This window comes from Saccopteryx leptura, chromosome 7 (genome assembly GCF_036850995.1).
Source record: "Saccopteryx leptura isolate mSacLep1 chromosome 7, mSacLep1_pri_phased_curated, whole genome shotgun sequence".
Lineage (NCBI taxonomy): Eukaryota > Metazoa > Chordata > Mammalia > Chiroptera > Emballonuridae > Saccopteryx > Saccopteryx leptura.
The window spans coordinates 33927770-33946273 of NC_089509.1; the positions used below are offsets into that span (position 1 = coordinate 33927770).

An 18504-nucleotide genomic window follows, 5' to 3' on the forward strand; every position below is an offset into this window, starting at 1 on the left:
CTTTGACTCCTCTGCTAAAGAGATATAAGGCTCTATGCCAACGAGCATTTAGGGTCTTGTGTTCTTTGAAGGAAGGGACCTTGTCTTTTCTGAGTTAAACTCTTTACAGAGCCTTTGCTAGGTGGTGGCCAGCACTTTCTGCTGAGCTGGGTTGCACAGCCCTGAGCCAGCACTGCTCAGGGCGTGAGAGGGTTACTCTGGAGACAAATACACAGAGAGACCCCCAACCCCAAAGTTATCTCAAGCGAGAGAAAGTAAAAGCCTCAGAGCTCTATCAAAACAATGGCAGAAAACAAACTCTCATCTTTTCCTTTTCATTTTCAAAGCTGTAACAGAAAGGGAGTGTGTTTTGGTTCTGAGATTCTCACTTTTCTCATTCATTTCCTGCTGGTGCTCCAGGGCAAGATATCTAGAAAGCCTGCTTTGAATGGCAGGCCCGATGGATACCAATCAAAGAAAGGCATCATTTCTTCCCTTAAGGAACTTACAGTCTTGTTGAAGTGACACAGATGGAAGTGGACAATTGTGAAATGACATCAAAAGCCTATGAAAAGTTATGCAAAAGGGACTGCAGGAACACAGAGACTGTAAACGTAATCCTAAAGTGTAGGTGAGTGAGCATTAGGTGACATTCAAGGAAGGCTTCCTGAAAGAGGTGATGCTTAATTGAATCAGTTGAGTTAACCTTTGAAGAAATGTGGGCAGGCTTTGCAGGGAGGGCAGGACATCAGGGGAAAAGCTCATAGGGGGAGGTTTGGGATCTTAGGGAACTGCATGTTGACTGGTGTGGACACTGTTTAGCGGCCCACTGGGAGATGGGAAAAGATGCGGCTGGAACAGTAGTCAGGGGTGTAATCACCATCAGATTCTTGGATACTGTTCCGAGGAGTTTGAACTTTATCTTGAAAGAACCGGGTAATAACCCAACCAGATTTGTGTGTGAGAGGGGTGTTAGGAGGTAACGAGCATGTGGGAGGCAGTGATGGGGTCTAAGAGACAGGGAAGTTTGAATGGAGAGCCGAGGATGCACCGCAGTGTCGGAAACGTGATGGTAAAGGGGCCGAGCTGACTGTGGAGGGCAAGTCAGGGAGAGGTGCAGCTTGCCTCAGGTTTCTGTCTTAGGTGACTGGGCGGATGGTGGGGTGTTTCATCAGTCTAGAAAGTGTTGGGAAAGTGGTGGGTTTGAATTCAGTTTTGTAATTACTCATTTTAAGGGGTTGATGAGATATCTAGGCAGAGATGAGTACTGTTGCAGGGTATACAGGTCAGTAGCTCTGAAAAGAGGTCTGGCCCAGGAACTTAGTTTCAGAGCTATCCGCCCAGAGGTGGTAGTTACAGCGGAGTGTGTGGAGATTACCCAGACAGAGAATACAGGCCCAGAAGAGAAGGGGCTAGGTCTGGGGTCCAGTGACTCCTGCAGTAGTGGGGAGTGGAAGAGGAAACCGTAAGAGAGAAGGATGGCACTGTAATCAAAGTTCCTGTGGTTGCAGGCCCCACGCAAGCTCTATCAAGAAAATCAGTGTTGGCCCTGGCCGGTTGGCTCAGTGGTAGAGCGTCGGCCTGGCGTGCAGGAGTCCCAGGTTCGATTCCCAGCCAGGCACACAGGAGAAGTGCCTATCTGCTTCTCCACCCCTCCCCCTCTCCTTCCTCTCTGTCTCTCTCTTCCCCTCCCGCAGCCAAGGCTCCATTGGAGCAGAGTTGGCCCAGGCGCTGAGGATGGCTCTGTGGCCTCTGCCTCAGACGCTAGAATGGCTCTGGTTGCAACAGAGCAACGCCCCCTGGTGGGCATGCGAGGTGGATCCCGGTGGGGCACATGCGGGAATCTGTCTGACTGCCTCCGTTTCCAACTTCAGAAAAAAACACACAAAAAAAAAAAAAAAAAAAAAGAAAGAAAGAAAGAAAGAAAATCAGTGTTTAGAGTTTATCAGAAGGCTGAGGAAATATCTGAGGCATGCAGGGTTCTGGAACTAGGGACTGCAAAGTCACTAGGAGCAGAGCAGGACTCTGTCATTGTGTTTGTCATATCTCTGCAAGGCTGTTTCTTTTTTCTATTTAAACACCATTTTCCTCTGCTGCTCTGTGTAAGTGACAGAGGCTATAGCTCCTGAGTTTGAACATCTCTCAATGAGATCACCTGTCTGATTGGCTGCCCCTCAACCCTGGGAGAATTCATCTTGTTTTCTCTGTCTTGGGTAGGAACCCATGAGGCCATGGAGTAAAAATATGGCTAACAAGGGCCCTCTCCTGCTTGGGTTAGCCTCGAGAGAGAAAGGGATGTGGAAAGAAGCATATGTGCTGTGATCTGCCCCAAAGACAGGACAGTGAGTAGAGTGTGGGGCCAGGAGGGACAGACGAGGAGGAGAAAGTAGTCCATGGTGTTAAATGCCACCGACCCCACAAAGAGGTCAGGATAAGAAGAGGACAGTGAGACGATGACTGAGTTAGATGATGACTTGGTTGGCTTTCACTGTGATTGGGAAGGCATGAATATACTTCTCCATAGAGGCAGAGGAAGAAAGCCATTACACTGGAATTGAAGGTGCTCTGAGGGATGAGGTTCTTGAGGATGTGGAAGGGGTCACAAGTAGAGGGATGGATCCATATGGGAAGGGGGTCATCACTCTTGCCAAGAGAGGAGGGAAAGAAGGGTACAATGTACATAATTTACCTGTGGGGAGGAAGTGGATGGGCTGCCAAGAAATTGAGTCCAGGCCTTTGGACCAGGAATTATCGCACTCTGCATAACCGCAGCTTCTTCTCTCATTTCTTAAACATCTTGCATGTCTTTGCCAACAAAAGCATTTGGTGTTCCATAGACTAGGGGACTGATACAGAGAGCTGCAGCCAGGTTTGAGTACCCTCATAGGACTCCCCAGTTGGACCCAGTGTTTCTGTCCAGTGCTAACAACTCTATGTTGCTAAGGCAGTCCAAGAGCATCCCCTGAGAAGGAATCATAGAGAAAAAAGGGAGTGCAGCTAACAAAAGTATGGATCAAGGCTGGTTGCAACTGTAGAAGATAAGGAACTCATCTTTCTCTATCTCTTCACCACAGTTGTCCACCTCACGGGGCTGCCTCTTGGTTGCAAGAGGGCAGTGCCAGGTTGGGATCTTGTTTTTTTTTTTTTGTATTTTTCTGAAGCTGGAAACAGGGAGAGACAGTCAGACAGACTCCCGCATGCGCCCGACCGGGATCCACCCGGCACGCCCACCACGGACGACGCTCTGCCCACCATGGGGCGTCGCTCTGCCACGACCAGAGCCACTCTAGCGCCTGGGGCAGAGGCCAAGGAGCCATCCCCAGCGCCCGGGCCATCTTTGCTCCAATGGAGCCTTGGCTGCGGGAGGGGAAGAGAGAGACAGAGAGGAAGGAGGGGGGGGGGGTGGAGAAGCAAATGGGAGCTTCTCCTATGTGCCCTGGCCGGGAATCAAACCCAGGTCCCCCGCACGCCAGGCCGATGCTCTACCGCTGAGCCAACCGGCCAGGGCCGGGATCTTGTCTTAGGAGGGCTTACTGCAAGTTCCACAATCCTCGCTGAGCACAGCTGAGGATATTGGGCTCTACTTGGGACTTGCCTTCCACCCACCCGTTTATTTTCCAGGTGACCGGGAAGGCTTTTCCACGCACTGTAAGCCAGGCTAAATGAAATTTACTCCTGTAGAGATTCAAGGGAAACTTACATACAGAAAAGAAGGGAAGGCAGATTTATGTTCTGTGTCATTCCATATTCTAAAGAAATACTTATTTTTTCCCCTCTAGGCAGGGCTCTTGTTTAGTTCATCAGAAAACGATGGATGATGGTGATCTCACCCAAAGTGCTTTCTTATCCTCTGCCTCCCTCTGGCCTCCTAACACTTCAGGCAGAAGAGAAAGCATTTTTTCTTCTTCTTTTATGTTTAGGAAGCAGAACTGGTTTGTGGGCGTTCCTTCCTGGTAACAGTCACCAGTGTTTTTGGAGTGCCTTCCATGTGTCAGGAATCATGCCATCCGAACCCACACCTGCCATCTCACTGGCATCGGCAGTCTCACCAGCTGACATGCTCAGCAGATGTCTAACTGTGGTGCCAAAGGGTGCAGAGCACAAGGCCCCTAGGAGCAGGGATACTTGGTAAGACTCCTGTTGTCAATTCTTCCAGGCTTTGGTCAAGTCTCCAAAATACTGTCAGTCAGTCTTAATTTTGCTTTCAGATTTCTCTTCTTGATCATAGGGAGGGGTATTGGGTTATCAGGGGAGCAAAAACAAGTCTGTGGGCCTATTCTTATGCCCCCACCCCAAGCTTCAGAAATTCCAAGCCCTGGGGAGAGGTCTCTGGATTTTAGGTGGCATAATAAACTCTTAGAAACCAATGCATTCCAGAGGCTTGGCTTCCCTGTGCTGTTTATTGGAATTGTTCCTTATTCTGGACAAAAGGACAAAATCAGGGACTGCACCTTGAAAATAGAGATGTATAGCCTTCCTCCAGGGTGAAGTTATAGTGGTGAATGGGCACAGGTGAGGCTTTTCCTGGCTTGGGGCGGCCTCACCACAGCCCATCCTTGTTAATTCCTAATACTTGTAACACGACTCTGCTGGTAAGACCTTGAGCCTCATAAAATCCCGTGCCTCTGTGAAGACTGTAACTGTACACTTTGCTTATGTGTCACGTTTTTGTCCCTTTGAAGTCTCCATTTGAATTGAAAGAATAGTTCTCTTTGACTGAATTTGCCTGGCAGATTAGTTATCCAGACTGGCTCAAAGCTCATGAGTAGAAGTAATAGTCCCTGTGTCATCCTAAATACTGAGGGACAATTCATGGGACCAGTTAATCTGGAGTGTTATGTGGATTTCATTCTCACTTGTTAATTAACAAACTCTTTGGGTGAGTTGAGACTCCAGAGCTAACACCTACTTCAGGGTATTACCATCTTAAAGCTAGTCAAATCATTAATTTATCAGAGCATTTGAAGAGTTTAGTTTAAAAAATTCCATCTCTATTAGCAAATTTATATGATGTTCAAGAATAGCCAAAACGAATCCATTGTAATAATGGCTAGAATAGTAGTTGCCTCTGGAGATGGTGGGGTCAGGGCAGGGACCTGAGTTTTCTGGAGTGCTGGGAATGTTCTGTCTCTTGCTCTGGGTGGTAGTTACACAGGGGCATGCATATGTAAGAATTCATCAGTGAAAATTAAAAACATATTCTCATCTGGGAGTTTATACCATCATTCTCCAAGGTCATAGACTTTGTCATAGATCCTCAGTGCAAACGTATAGAAGGTTTTAATATCATGTAGGGAGTTACACCATCAGATCTGTCCTTAGCAGAGCTCTCTCTGCTCTTGCTGGAGAAAGGATGGGAGGGGACAAAAGTGAAAGCAGTGGCAATGGCTTTGGATGCTGATGCTGTTCAGCAAGAGACAGTGGGCTCTTGGATTAGATGGTGGTGGAGGGAGAAGGAAACGGAAGGAGGAGTGGGCTGGAGGAGTGGGCTGCAAGAGAAGGAGGTGTTGGGGATGAATCTCAAGATTTAGGAGCAGTAGTATGGATGAAGGGCCATGGCCTGGAGGTCAAGAATTCCACTGGAGACGTGTTAAGTTGCAGATGCCTCTGAGCCAGGCTTAGAGATGACAAGTAGGTAATTAAGTAAATGAGTCTGGAGTCAGAAAATAGGTCTGGGCTGAAGTTTTAGTTTTAAGAGTTGCTGGTGTGGTATTAGAGCAATGGGAATGCATGAGATCCCTTTGCAGACAGCATCGAGTTGGAAGGAGAGATCACAGGACTCTGCCCTGGGGAATTGCCACATGTGGAGGTCAGGTAGGGGAGCAGCCAGACGCAGGGGCTAAAAGGGCGAGGTGGAAGGATAGTACGGAGTCTGCGATGCCACGGCATTCATGGCAAGAGTGTGTCTGGAAGCTACGGGAGGGCAGCTGACTGGTGGTGCAAGTCTAGTAAATTGAGAACTGAAATTTTCCTTTGGATTGGCTAGCATGGCGGCATTGGGCCCCCAGCATGAATAGTTTATGTGGAGGGGTGGCAGCAGAGGCCACACTAAAGTGAGGCAAAGATGGATATTTTTCTCCTTGCAGCATATTTATTGCTTTAGCTATATGTTCAAAACATCAATCCTTTATGAACATTTAATTGTGCAATAACAATTAAATGGAAGTTTAATTCTACAGCACAATGTAAAAGGGACTAATTTGGTATCCTAGTTTCCTAGTTGTTTTAGTCAAAGAAATTGAATTTAGAAAATGCTGTGTGAAATTATTTTTAAGTCCGTGTATTTTCTCAGTAAGATTTTAAAAGAGATCATTTTACGTCCTATTCCTGCCTCCATGCAGAAATAAACTGCATGATGCTTGATTCATAGTGCTTGAAAGGGCAAAGCACTGAGTGAACTTTCTTGGGCAATTTAGAATGCTTCTACCTGGTATTGAGTCTAAGTGTCCCCCTGGGCTAAATGACCAGCATCTGTTCTTACACTTATTACAGAAGTCTAGATAATGGAAAGAAACCAGGGCAGTTCGTGCTCCTGTCACATCATTTCAGAAATCTAACCACACTATTTTATTGACCTAAATACATAGGTTGAAAAAAAATGAAAAATTATTATGTCCTGGTCTTTCGTGTAGGAAGTGTTTGGTGAGTATGATGTGCTCTATTGCTTTGGTCAGTAACACTGAAAAGCGCAGAGTAGCAGTGTGACTCCACTCTCCGGGAGAGTCTTGGTGACACCTGGCCTTGGAACTGGGGGCTCCACAGTCCGGGGATGAAAGCAGCGATTTGCATATTACCTTGAGCCTAGGAAGTAGTGGATGCCCCAGGGATATTCAATGTTGAATAATATTACACTGCTTTTGCTTTCTTTCTGAGTCTCAGGCTCTTAAGAGAAATGATCTGTATTAAATTTCCTATTATTCAACTTAGAAATTTCTGCTGAGAATTGCAAGGTCAAATCTATAGTTTATTTTATACACACACACACACACACACACACACTCTCTCTCTCTCTCTCTGGTGTCGGGAGGGTGTTAGCATCCTGCTTAATGGGAAGGTGGCACACATAAGGCTTTTAGTATTCTGTGGTTTAGGATAAAATTTGATTTTACAGCAGTCATATTTATAAAGTATTATGTATTATATATTAAAAATATATTACATTATATTTTTTGTATGTTTTGTTCTTTTTTGCAAATAAGGAAATATACTGAAATGACCTAAGGACTATTTGGAGAGCTTAATTGGATCTGGCACTGTGCCAAAGTTTCAAAGGAGGTTGGGTGTCCATTTTGGTCTGGGTGAACTTGAGTCTTCAAGGACAATGGAGACTTAGGGGCATTTCCAGGACCCAGCAGGAAAGTGATTTCACAGACCTCCTGGTTTGCTTTGGATTAGAACCACAGGGCCTTTGCACATCCTTTTTAGATGGGGATGGAGTATGTGTAAATTTATTTTGGAGGTGGCCAAAACAAGACTTGCCTTGATTTCTTGAGGATTTTTCATCATCACGAAAGAGCCTTGCAAGTAAGTACCTGGGGTATGGCACTATGAATTTTGACATACAGGAAACATCAAACCAAATTATTCTGTGACTTGGTGAGAGTGAGGCATGGAGCTGTTGGAGGTACATATGGGTGTGAGTGGGGAGAAACCTGAGGGAGAGGTTTCTTTTCCTCCAGAGGTAGGTTGATGACAGGAATGATGTCTACTGCTCTTTGATTACCTGCTAAAGGTGTAAACCTACTCTCTGTCTGGCATGACGAAAAGAAAGCACAGGACATTTATAAATGTTCTTGAACCCTGAGGTCCCAATGATCTAGAACAAGATTTAGAAAATATCTTTTCCTAAACAGAATCAGGAAAGTGGAGTTCTGCTATTTCCTCTGTATGCTCTTTTGTTCCCGGCCCCTTTCTCATACTTTCTTGTGCCCACTGCCATAACCGATACCATCTCATTATTATTATTGCTATTGTTGTTATTTGTTTTTGCAGAGAGGAAAAGACTTGGGTTTGACCGAGGGAAGGGGGACTCCAAGAAGAGCACGTGGCTGGGATGAAGGGGAGCCCTAGGACCGAGATATGAAAGAGTTATACAGGACATTACTAACGAGAACAATGTCATAAATATGCAGAGCATACAGAATTGGGCATCTAGTTCCAAAAACGCTACCACTGCAGAATTACAATGGCAGCGTTTTCTCAGTACATCAGCCAAGTGTTATTTTAGCTCGAGAGGAGGCAGCTGAACTGGAGATAGTGAACACACCTAAACAAACGTGGCTCAGGATAGAGCTGCAAAAACACAAAAGGGCTGCATGCTGGCATGGAAACCGCCTCGGGGCTGAAACAACAGAGGCTGGAGTCCAACAGTGTCTGCCTGAAATGTGTGGTGTGCTCTAGGTCTGTTTTGCAGACCTTGGGAAAACAGCCCTCCAGATAAACTCTGCAGATTCACAACCTAAGACTGGCACAAAAGAAACAGCTCTCTCTATCTTGGCAATATTGAAGCTGCGTTCTGGCTGTTAACTCACATTATGCAATCTATTTGTATGCCCTGCAGTTCATCTGAATACAATTAGAATAAATAGAGAGAGTGGCCCCTCACTCACCCCACATTGACCCCGCCCCTTTTCCCCATTGCTTAGGAGGTGGGGCCCTTCTAATCTGGAAAACCCACAGGAGGAATGGTTACAAACACAGGCTTGAGCAGATGAACCTGAACCCCTATCTGAAAAATGTACTAAGAATACTTGGTAGGGTCGTTAGAAAAATTAAAATGCAGTTAATTGTGTTATTTAAATGTAATACAAAAATGTGTTCTGATTAGATGCCATGTACATGTAAAAGCTCTAATAATAATACATTACCAGGTACTGTCCTGCTGGCTTCTGATGCAGAATCTCATTTGGGGTAAGCAACTTAATCCAAGGTCATACAGCTCACAGGGAGCTGACCTGAGATGTGAATCCTTGGACCTGTGTAAGTGTTGCTACTCCCCTCATTTGGGCTCTGGCCTGTGATAGGTCCAGTGCTGACTAAATCCATTTAATTAAATACAGAACAGTCCAAGGCTGTGTGATCTTCTCTCTTGGTTTTATACAGAAGGTCCACAGTGCAGTCCCCAAACACTGGCCCTTCCTGTCTCCTTTGTCACTCTGGTGCCAGGAGATGGCATTAAATCAGACTTCTGCTGCACATGCTTATGCATATATGAGCCACCCACTGCACGATCCTACTTAACTGGGTTTTGGCCACTGCTGCTAAGAACATTGATGACTCCTGGTTTAGGACTTTGTCTACAAAAAAAAGATGAGGTCTATTCTACCTTGAATTAGGCAACCGACTTTTTTATGTGGCAAAGTAGATAACTTGCTCTTTTTTCTTTCTTTTTTTGGAAAATGTGCTGAAGAATGTATTCTCTTGGGCCTGTTGGTAGGTTTTGATTCAAGGAGACCGTGCAGGTGTTTGCCTCTTTTGCTTAATGATGTGAGGAAACTGTAATTGTCTGAATAGGTCCCAGGTTGCCGTGGGCACCGTGCACAGGAGCTGCTTTACCAGGCCGTAGGGGTGCTGCAGGGGACCCCAGCACTTGTCCCGTGTGTGGGCTCTAACCTTCTCAAGGCACAATGACTCTCATGGGCCCAGTAATAATGTAAGTGTAGAAAAGCAAAGCAAGGGGTGTGGTGTTAGGGCCCCGCTGAGCCTTTCAGTCTTCTGTCCTCATCTTTGTTCACTGGCCTTGTCAGTGTTCTTGCTCTGGAGCCTCTCAGCCTCTACATTCATTGATCACACAGGCACCAGGGTCTTCCATGCACCCGGCTCAGGGCTGCACCCTGGGAGTCCAGTAAACACAGCTCCTGTCTGAATCTTTTTCCTATGTACTTTCTAAAGCTGGTGATGCTTGGTTTGACCCATTCTCGGGCATGACTCTCCTAGCTATATCTAATTTATATCAAGAGTCAAGTGAGCTTACATGATCATTTTTTTTTTAAGTGAGAGGAGGAGAGCTAGTGAGACAGACTCCCACATGTGCCCGAACTGGGATCCACCTGGCAACCCCTGTCTGGTGCCAGTGCTCGAATTAACCAAGCTATTCTCAGCCCTGGGGGCTGACGCTTAAACAAATCGAGCCACTGGCTGCAGGACGGGAAAAGGGAGAGAAGGTGGGGGTCGTTTCTCTTGTGTGCCCTGACCGGAAATCAAACCTGAATCGTCCATATGCTGGGACAACACTCTATTCACTGAGCCAACCGGCCAGGGCATACATAATCAAAATTTTAACAATAGCATTTGTCCTTTCATTTCAATTAAGTTCTCTCTCTTTTTGCCTGATCAGGCGGTGGCGCAGTGGATAGAGCGTCAGACTGGGATGCGGAAGGACCCAGGTTCGAGACCCCGGGGTCACCAGCTTGAGTGCTGGCTCATTTGGTTTGAGCAAAGCTCACCAGCTTGGACCCAAGGTCTCTGGCTCGAGCAAGGGGTTACTCGGTCTGCTGAAGGCCCACAGTCAAGGCACATACGAGAAAGCAATCAATGAACAACTAAGGTGTCTCAATGAAAAACTGATGATTGATGCTTCTCATCTCTCTCTGTCTGTCTGTCCCTATCTATCCCTCGCTCTGACTCTCTCTCTGTCTCTGTAAAAAAAAAAAAAAAAAATCTCTTTTTTTAAGTGAGTGGAGGGAAGATAGAGAGACAGACTCCTGGAGATACCCTAACTGGGATTCAGCCTGACAACCTTGTCTGGGTCCAGTGCTTGTGTCAATCAAACTATCTTTAGTGCCCGGGGCTGACACTTAAACCAATCAAGCCACTGGCTGTGGGAGAGGAAGAGAAAGAGAAGGGGGAGAGAGAGGGAGAGAAGCAGACGCTCACTTCTTTTGTGTGCCCTGACTAGGGGGCAAACCTGGGATGTCCATATGCTGGTCCAACGCTTTAAGGGTCTCTTGTTTATATGTGGTCAATTTAGACAGCCATATTTTTACTTCTTATAATATTCATTAATTTGTTAAATATTTTTTGAATGCCTGTTATCTGCAAGATATTATATGGTTCCTGTTTTTTTAAAAATTAATTTTAATGGGGTGACATTGATAAATCAGGGTACATATGTTCAGAGAAAACATCTCTATGTTATTTTGACATTTGATTATGCTGCATTCCCATCACCCGGTTTCTGTTTTTGATGAGTGGTTGTTTTGATTTGCACAGATTTTAAATGTGAGTTTGTAGAAGTTACAAAGGAAGCCTTGCACTCAGCAATTTACCTTGCATTTAATGAGCCAGCCACCTTATTTCTTCTCTGCCAGTGACATAACCCTTTAGGTCAGTGGTCCCCAACCTTTTTTGGGCCACGGACTGGTTTAATGTTAGAAAATATTTTCACAGACTGGCCTTTAGGGTGGGACGGATAAATGTGTCATGTGACCGAGACAAGCGTCAAGAGTGAGTCTTAGACGGATGTAACAGAGGGAATCTGGTCATTTTTTAAAAATAAAACATTCTTCAGACTTGAATATAAATAAAACGGAAATAATGTAAGTTATTTATTCTTTCTCTGCAGACTGGTATCAAATGGCCCAGGGACCGGTACCGGTCCGCGGCCTGGGGGTTGGGGACCGCTGCCTTAGGTCACATTGCAGTTGCCACGTGAAACCTTCTCTGCCTGGCCGTGCATTGCCATCTCCACCGCTCAAGCCCACTCCTCCTCTGTTCCCAGGGCCCTCTCACCACCCCTGCAGCATTAGTGTATCTTGCAATGTCTGTCTTACTGCCCCGTCCAGAAAGCTCATGCCTACATCTTTGTTTTCTACACTGTGTTTTGCAAAGTGTCTTGCAGAGAATATAAATACAAAAAAAGTACTGATTGCATGATTAACTGAATTCTGTAAGAAAGTGAGTTCATTTGAGTATTAGCAAACATTTTAGTGATCATTGAGCTAGTTGAAGAAGATACTCATTCAGTGAGTTGACAGAAATCTGTTCTCTAAGGGGCCCTTGGGCGTTTTATAAACCAAAGGTTGTGTTGGGTTGAGCAGACAGGAGGGTGTGTGTCTGTGGTCCTGGGACTCCCTCAACTCGGGCATAAGAGACACCATCGGAGAGTCAGTTGTGGCTGCAGCTGGTTTGGTATCAGATGAGCAGTTGTGGGAGCCAGTGAGAATTGAAGGACTTGAGCCCAAGAGCAGGAGGGAGGTGGCTGCAGCGGAACCCGTGAGAGGCCACTGAGACCTGTGTATCAGCATCTGCCTGGGGCCTTCTGTACGAAGCAGGTAAGCCATCAGGAGCCCGGTCTTTCCTCACTGCTCACCTGAAACATTTAATCGTACAACTGTGGGAATAACAGATATCCAACCAAAGGATGCCCAGTGCTTGGTGGTAGACCTCCAGTCAAAAATTAATATTTGAAAAAGTTCTAGATCACCCTTCTGTGAGGTTCAACCAAAGTCAGCAGCAGGAGAGTTTATTCGCAGGCCCGGGATAAAGCTTTCCTGGGCTTGCAGCCTGTGTCTTACCTGTTTCCGGAGGGGCCTGGAGCAAGAGGAGCCTGCTCTGAGCTCCGCTGTGTCCACTGCAGCTGTGTTCCTTTAGGTTTTAGGTGTGGCATGACCCTGTGGGATCAGCGGTGTTTTAGAAAACGGGGATGCTGTCTTCTTGCCTACTTCAAGGTAAGGGATTGAACTAGATAGCTGAGGTCCTTGCGTACTAATTCCATAGTTAGTTCATTATAATTTATTAATGAGTATCTCTATAATTTAATTAATTTAACAAATATTTATTAAGCATGACCTACTAAGTGCCAGGAACTGTTCCAAGTGCCAAGTTTACAGCAGGGAACGGCAGGCAGAATCCCTACCCTTGGGAAGCTTACATCTGCAGGATGGGGGGAGACAGACAGTAAGCAGAATAAATTAGTAAATGATATTGTATATTAGGAGGTCAAAAGTAAATACTTTAGACAACTACCTAGAAATAAAGTGGAGCAGGAGGAAGAGGAGAGATTTGCCATTTGTCACATGGACCGGGAAGGCTTCTTTGAAAAGGTGGCTTTCAACAAAAACTTGATGGTGGTGAGGGAGCAAACTATCAATAAATGGATCTCTGGGGAAAAGCGTTCCTGACAGAGGAAGGAGCAAGTGCAAATACCCTGAGGCAGGAGCTTTGTTGTCAAGTTTGAGAAATAGCGAGCAGTGGACAGAAAGGCTGTGGGGGCTGGATTGTGTTGTGTCCTGGAGGCTTTGTAACACCACTGGATTTCACTCTGAGTAAGAAAGAGAGACACAGGGGGTTCTGAGCAGGGGAAGGACATGAACAGATGTCTCTTTTATTTATTTTTAATTTTTACTGATTTTAGTGAGAGAAGGAGAAGAGAGAGAAAGAAAGACAGGAACACTGATCCATTCCTATCTGTGTCCTGACCGGGATTGAACTGGCAACCTTTGTGCTTCCGGATAATGCAGACTGAGCTATTCGGCCAGGGTGGTAACTGATGTTTCTTTTAAAAGAATCACTCTGCCTGCCAGGCTGAGAAGAGACTGTAGTGGGGCAAAGTGTGGAAGCAAGGAGGCCGGATGGGAGGCTATTGCCATACTCTAGTTAAGAGGTGAGGGGGCCGCGGAATGGTGGGAAGAGGTCGGAATGTAGACATAGTTTGACTGTTTGAGAATGGGTGAAGCATATGTTTGAGGCCAAGAGCGGAGTCAAGGCTACTCCAAGCATTTTGGCCTGGGTGACTGTAACGGTGGAGTTCACATAACACAGGTCAGGCACCCTGAGAGTACAGCAGACATTTGAAAACAGGTCAGTAATTCTGTGTTGGACATTTTACGTCTTCTATGTGCATCAGACCTTCAGCAGGAAATGCTGAGTACACAGCTGTGTAGAGATGCCTGCAGCTCATGGAGAGAGCTTGGCTGAAAACATATCGTGTTAAGTCGTGAGCACATAGATGACATATAAAGCCATCAGCCTGGAAGAGATCAGCAAGGGGTGAATGAGAATTAGGAAAGAGAAGAGGCTTAGGGGCTGACCTCTGGGGACCCTGAGTGTCATAAGTGTGGGACATGAGGAGGAAACAGCAAGGGAAAGTGAAAAAACAATTACTGGAAAAGAAAGAAAACCTGATCAGAGAGGTGTCCCAGCTCCAAGTAAAGCGAAGCTTATGAAGGTGATGTGATGATTTGCATCAAATTCTGGAAATAGGTCAAGATGACAGCAGCGAATTGACCATTGGATTCAGCACCTCAGAGGTCATAGGTGGCCTGAATGAGAGCCATTTTGGTGGAATGATGGAGCAAAGCTTTGTTGGGAGGGAGTGTAAAACAAAATGGAACTGGACACAAGTAGAAATGACTCTTGAAGAGTTTTACAGCAAAATGAAGAAAAGGAACAGGGGAACAGGCATGAAGAGGACTCCATTTGGTTGTTGTTTTGTTTGTTTCTGATCTTAGTGGGAGAAACTGCAGTATCTCGGCTGCTGGCACTGAGCTGGTAGAAAGCAAACACTGAGCACTGTTGAGAGGAGAACTGCTGGAGTGCCTGGTCAGTGAGAAGGACGATTGGCCGGAGGGGTTGCCCACTTTCTGAGCACGGGCATTTTGTCCTGTAGCAGAAGGAAGGCCAGGTGGGCACAGAGTCTGGCCGGCACATAGAAGTAGCAGTGAGAGCATGTGGAAGTTGTTTTGTTATTTCTTCAGATTTCTCAGAGAAGTGAGAGAACAACAGGTCACCAACAGACAGAGGCACTAGTGTAGAGAATGATAGATGCTGGTGGGAGATAGAACATTGAAGAGGAGGAAGATACAATATTGTCATCCAGGACAATGGGAGCACAAATGGACTGATGTCTAATACTGTGGACAAATTTCTAATCCTGGTAGTGGATGCTATCATCAGTATTAATGTCTGTTTGCCAGCGTGGTTCTATTTACCAAGTGTTTTCTCATATTCTGATTGTCCCAGCAACACTGTGGGGTGGCAGAGGGTTGGGTGTTCTAAAGTCACACTGCTTGAAGTCAAAGTGTGGGCTCAAATCTAGGTTTTCTGAATAGCAGTCTAGAATTTGTTTTCTCTATTAAGCTTCTCTTTTTTAATGAGTGTTAATTAGTGATTTCAGGTATGAAAGTACTTCACCAAATCTCTATTTATTCTTTGATGTTTTATTGCTCTGTTTGAATAGTGCTGGAGAGAAACGATCCGATTAAATATTCTTTGTCTATAACTATTCAGTACTATTTCATCATCTTCAGTCATAGTCCAGTGTATAGCAAGTATAATGGTGAGAAAATTCGTGTAGAACTTAAAAATTAAATTGACTTAACTTAATAGGTAAAACATAGCCTTGTTAATGGAAATTCTGGCTGCTTTCCAGATCATAAATACATCTTAAAAAATACTTTTGTTGACACGGGGAAGTTATAATTTCCTTAAGTGCAAAGTATTATTATAAATAGGAAAGAGGTATGAAATTATTCTTTTTATTTTTCAGTTATATATGATGCCAATTGTGCCTTCGGCATAAGTAATATTGGAGTAAAATATCTTTCATTTTCTCTTATGTATGATTAGAATTTCTAAGGTGGAATTGATTATTTTTCTTTTGTTACTTGTTATATTATTTTCTATTGTTATACAGAATGCCTAGAATTATATTCTTATTCTATTGTTACATCTGATCTTCAAAATGCCGACTCTTAAACTAACTCATCAACATACTTTGCTTTCTGAATATTTTCTGACTTCTTTTTACCCTCTTTTAGATCTGATTCTGCAACCCTAAATCACATTTGTGAAACTCACATCGACATCAGTCAGCATCTTAGTTTGGTGTTACCGGACCATAAATCATGGAAGTTTCTGAATCTTTCAACAGTTTGATTCATATCTTGTGTAAGATTTAGTTAGTGTCAGAACAACTTAACTATGCAAAAAATTTAGTCATACATAAAATCTATAAGAATTGAAATAATTTCTGAATGTCTATGGAAGAGTCATAAATACTCACATTGACAGCCTGTTTTAATGATGTCACTTCATTAGTTTAAGAGAAAGTTATGAAAATATTGAGGACTAATCTCCCTCTGGAATTCTTTAAGATAGACTAGGTTTCTTTATATTGTTACTACTTTACACATGGTTTTCCCTAGATACAAGGCAAAAACTAAAGAGTTGCTGATGATCTTTTAAAATATTCTCTAAGTAAAATGATAAGAATAAATAACTCATGGCCTTGGCCAGTTGTCTCAGTGGTAGAGCGTCAGCCTGGCATGTTGATGTCCTGATTTGATTCCCCGTTAGGGCACACAGATGAAGTGAACATCTGCTTCTCTACCCTTCCTCCCCTCCCCCTCTTTCTCTTCCTCCTGTAGCCATGGCTTTAATTGGTTTGAGCACATCGGCCCCAGGCACTGAGGATGGCTCTGTGGAACCTCAGGAGCATAGCCACAGATGGGCAGAGCATCAGCCCCAGATAGGTGGATCCCTATCAGGGCGCATACTGGAGTCTGTCTCTCTTCCTCTCACTTGGAAAAGAAAAAAAAAGAAAAGAAAAAAAGAAGTCTTAATGTCAATATCTGGCTTATAGATATAATATTCCACTGAGTGCTCTTTTGGGTATTTTTATTGTGGTAAAACATACATAGTGTAAAATTGACCATTTTAAGTGTACAATTCAGTGGCATTTATTATATTCACAATGTCAAACTGTTACTGCTATTCTACTTCTAAAACTTCCATTATTTCAAGCCTAATAAGTGCTTTTTAAATTACGAGAATATTAGATATTGTCTGTACCAGATGACTCATCTTAAATCATGTTAAATCATGCCTCAAGTTATAATAGGTCAATAAGTGTATTTTAGGTCACAAATGTTTATCTGGTAAGATATGCTCATTTCCTACTAGGCTGAACTGAACTACATCTTTGGCCTCATTAATTATTGTAAAAATTTAGTTTTTCAGGTAGGTTAGTGATTTCATGGGCTTTTCCTTAATATTTTTATCAAAGTACCACAAAATTAAACTTGACATCTATTAGTTGAACATCAGAGAGACTTGAGATCATGTGTGTTGCCATGTACAGTGCAAAGATTAAAGTCAGTTCAGTCTAAGGAGACTCCAGATAACAGATGACTAGTGGAAAAAGTTCGTGGACACTAGAGAGAAGCATTCATCTTACTCAGCCAATTATGAGTCACAGCCTTCCTTGAACTGTGCCAATACCATAGAAAAAAATCAGTTTGATAAAGTACACTGAACTGACTATACTTTGAGCAAATTTATAAATTTTCAATTTAAAACATTGATGCATTTGTTTTTAAATAACATTGGTGATGATTTAACTGATAATATAGACCAGTAAATAATACAACTGAGTTTCCCCACTGTGGTGGGCTTACTATGACCTATACATCTTTCTCCAACTGTAAAGCACGTACTTATCTCTACATATCTAAATGAAGTGCCATTTCTTTTCCTTCCCCAACTTCCATAGACAGTCATAAAATCTTCTTTTAAGGTTCAATCGTACTCTGCAAAAATTTCAACTGTAGCAAACAGCACATTAAATTCTCATTTCCTCCACACTGTAAGTTTCTCAGGGGTGGGTGCTATGTCTTATTGCTACTTGTGTTAACACTGTAGTTTCTTACAGTGGAAACCAATGAAATATTTGTTGACTGGTTGAATGCAAGAGCTAACCAATCTAAGCATTTATATTGGAGTGTTCATTTTTTTTAAAGCATCTCAATGATAAGATGTTCGTCTTTTATTTACTAAGCAAATAGGTAAAATATATATAGGGTCCATTTTTATGTATTGAGATAGCAAACATTTCCATTGTGATATAAACTGAAGACAGAGTATTCTGATTACAACTCCTAGACATTTGCCCGTGACTGTAGAAAACTCAAAATGGCATCTCTTATAGAAATTCTTGGATGACTGTGTTTGTCATGAACTTGAGAAGACAGTGCTCAGGGATGTGTCCCTTCATGTCCTCCCTGGCAGAGTATGAACTCTGCACTATCTGCCTTGTTCCTGTGCCACGGCCCAGCACTGGTCCCTGGGGTGGGCACTGGTCAGGGAAGTGTTCCACTTGGCGTGGAGCCTGCCACAGTTGGGTGCCGGTTTTGGCATTGTAGTTGGCACCACAGAGGAAACACCACAAAAGGAACAGCCTGTCTCCACGTGTCACCCATGGTTGACTGTGATTAGACGGCGAGACACTCCTCTCACTCCTCAGTAGGTGCAAATACAGCATCCCTCTACATCCAGGTGGCTGCATGGGACCCATTCGTTCATTTTTTCTCTCTTCCCTTTGCTTCATTTTGGATCCCTTCTTCGCCCTGAAGGAGAGCTCATGATGTTCTAGGTGGTGGAGTATAAGTGTGGCAGGGTATTCACAAGTGCCTCATTTTATTCACTCTGCATAAACCCACTGACCACCTCATGGCCCTCTCTGCGTGCAGCCTCCAGAGCTGAAGCATCTGAAAGGCCCATTTCTTCCACTAAGCTCCCGAGAGGACA

General features: G+C 44.1%; 1 protein-coding gene across 3 annotated transcripts in view; it reads left to right on the plus strand.

Annotated features, from left to right (window-relative positions):
* Positions 1 to 18504, plus strand: part of LYPD6 (LY6/PLAUR domain containing 6) — a 130578-nt gene that overhangs the window by 36007 nt on the left and 76067 nt on the right. Inside the window, exon 1 of one of the 3 annotated variants that reach the window (XM_066346108.1) lies at positions 5749 to 5788. The exons of the other annotated variants lie outside the window; for them this stretch is intronic. The gene's annotated coding sequence lies outside the window, so the exon portion shown is untranslated. Of the gene's footprint in view, positions 1 to 5748; positions 5789 to 18504 lie in introns of those variants that run through there. 3 annotated transcript variants of the gene reach the window in all.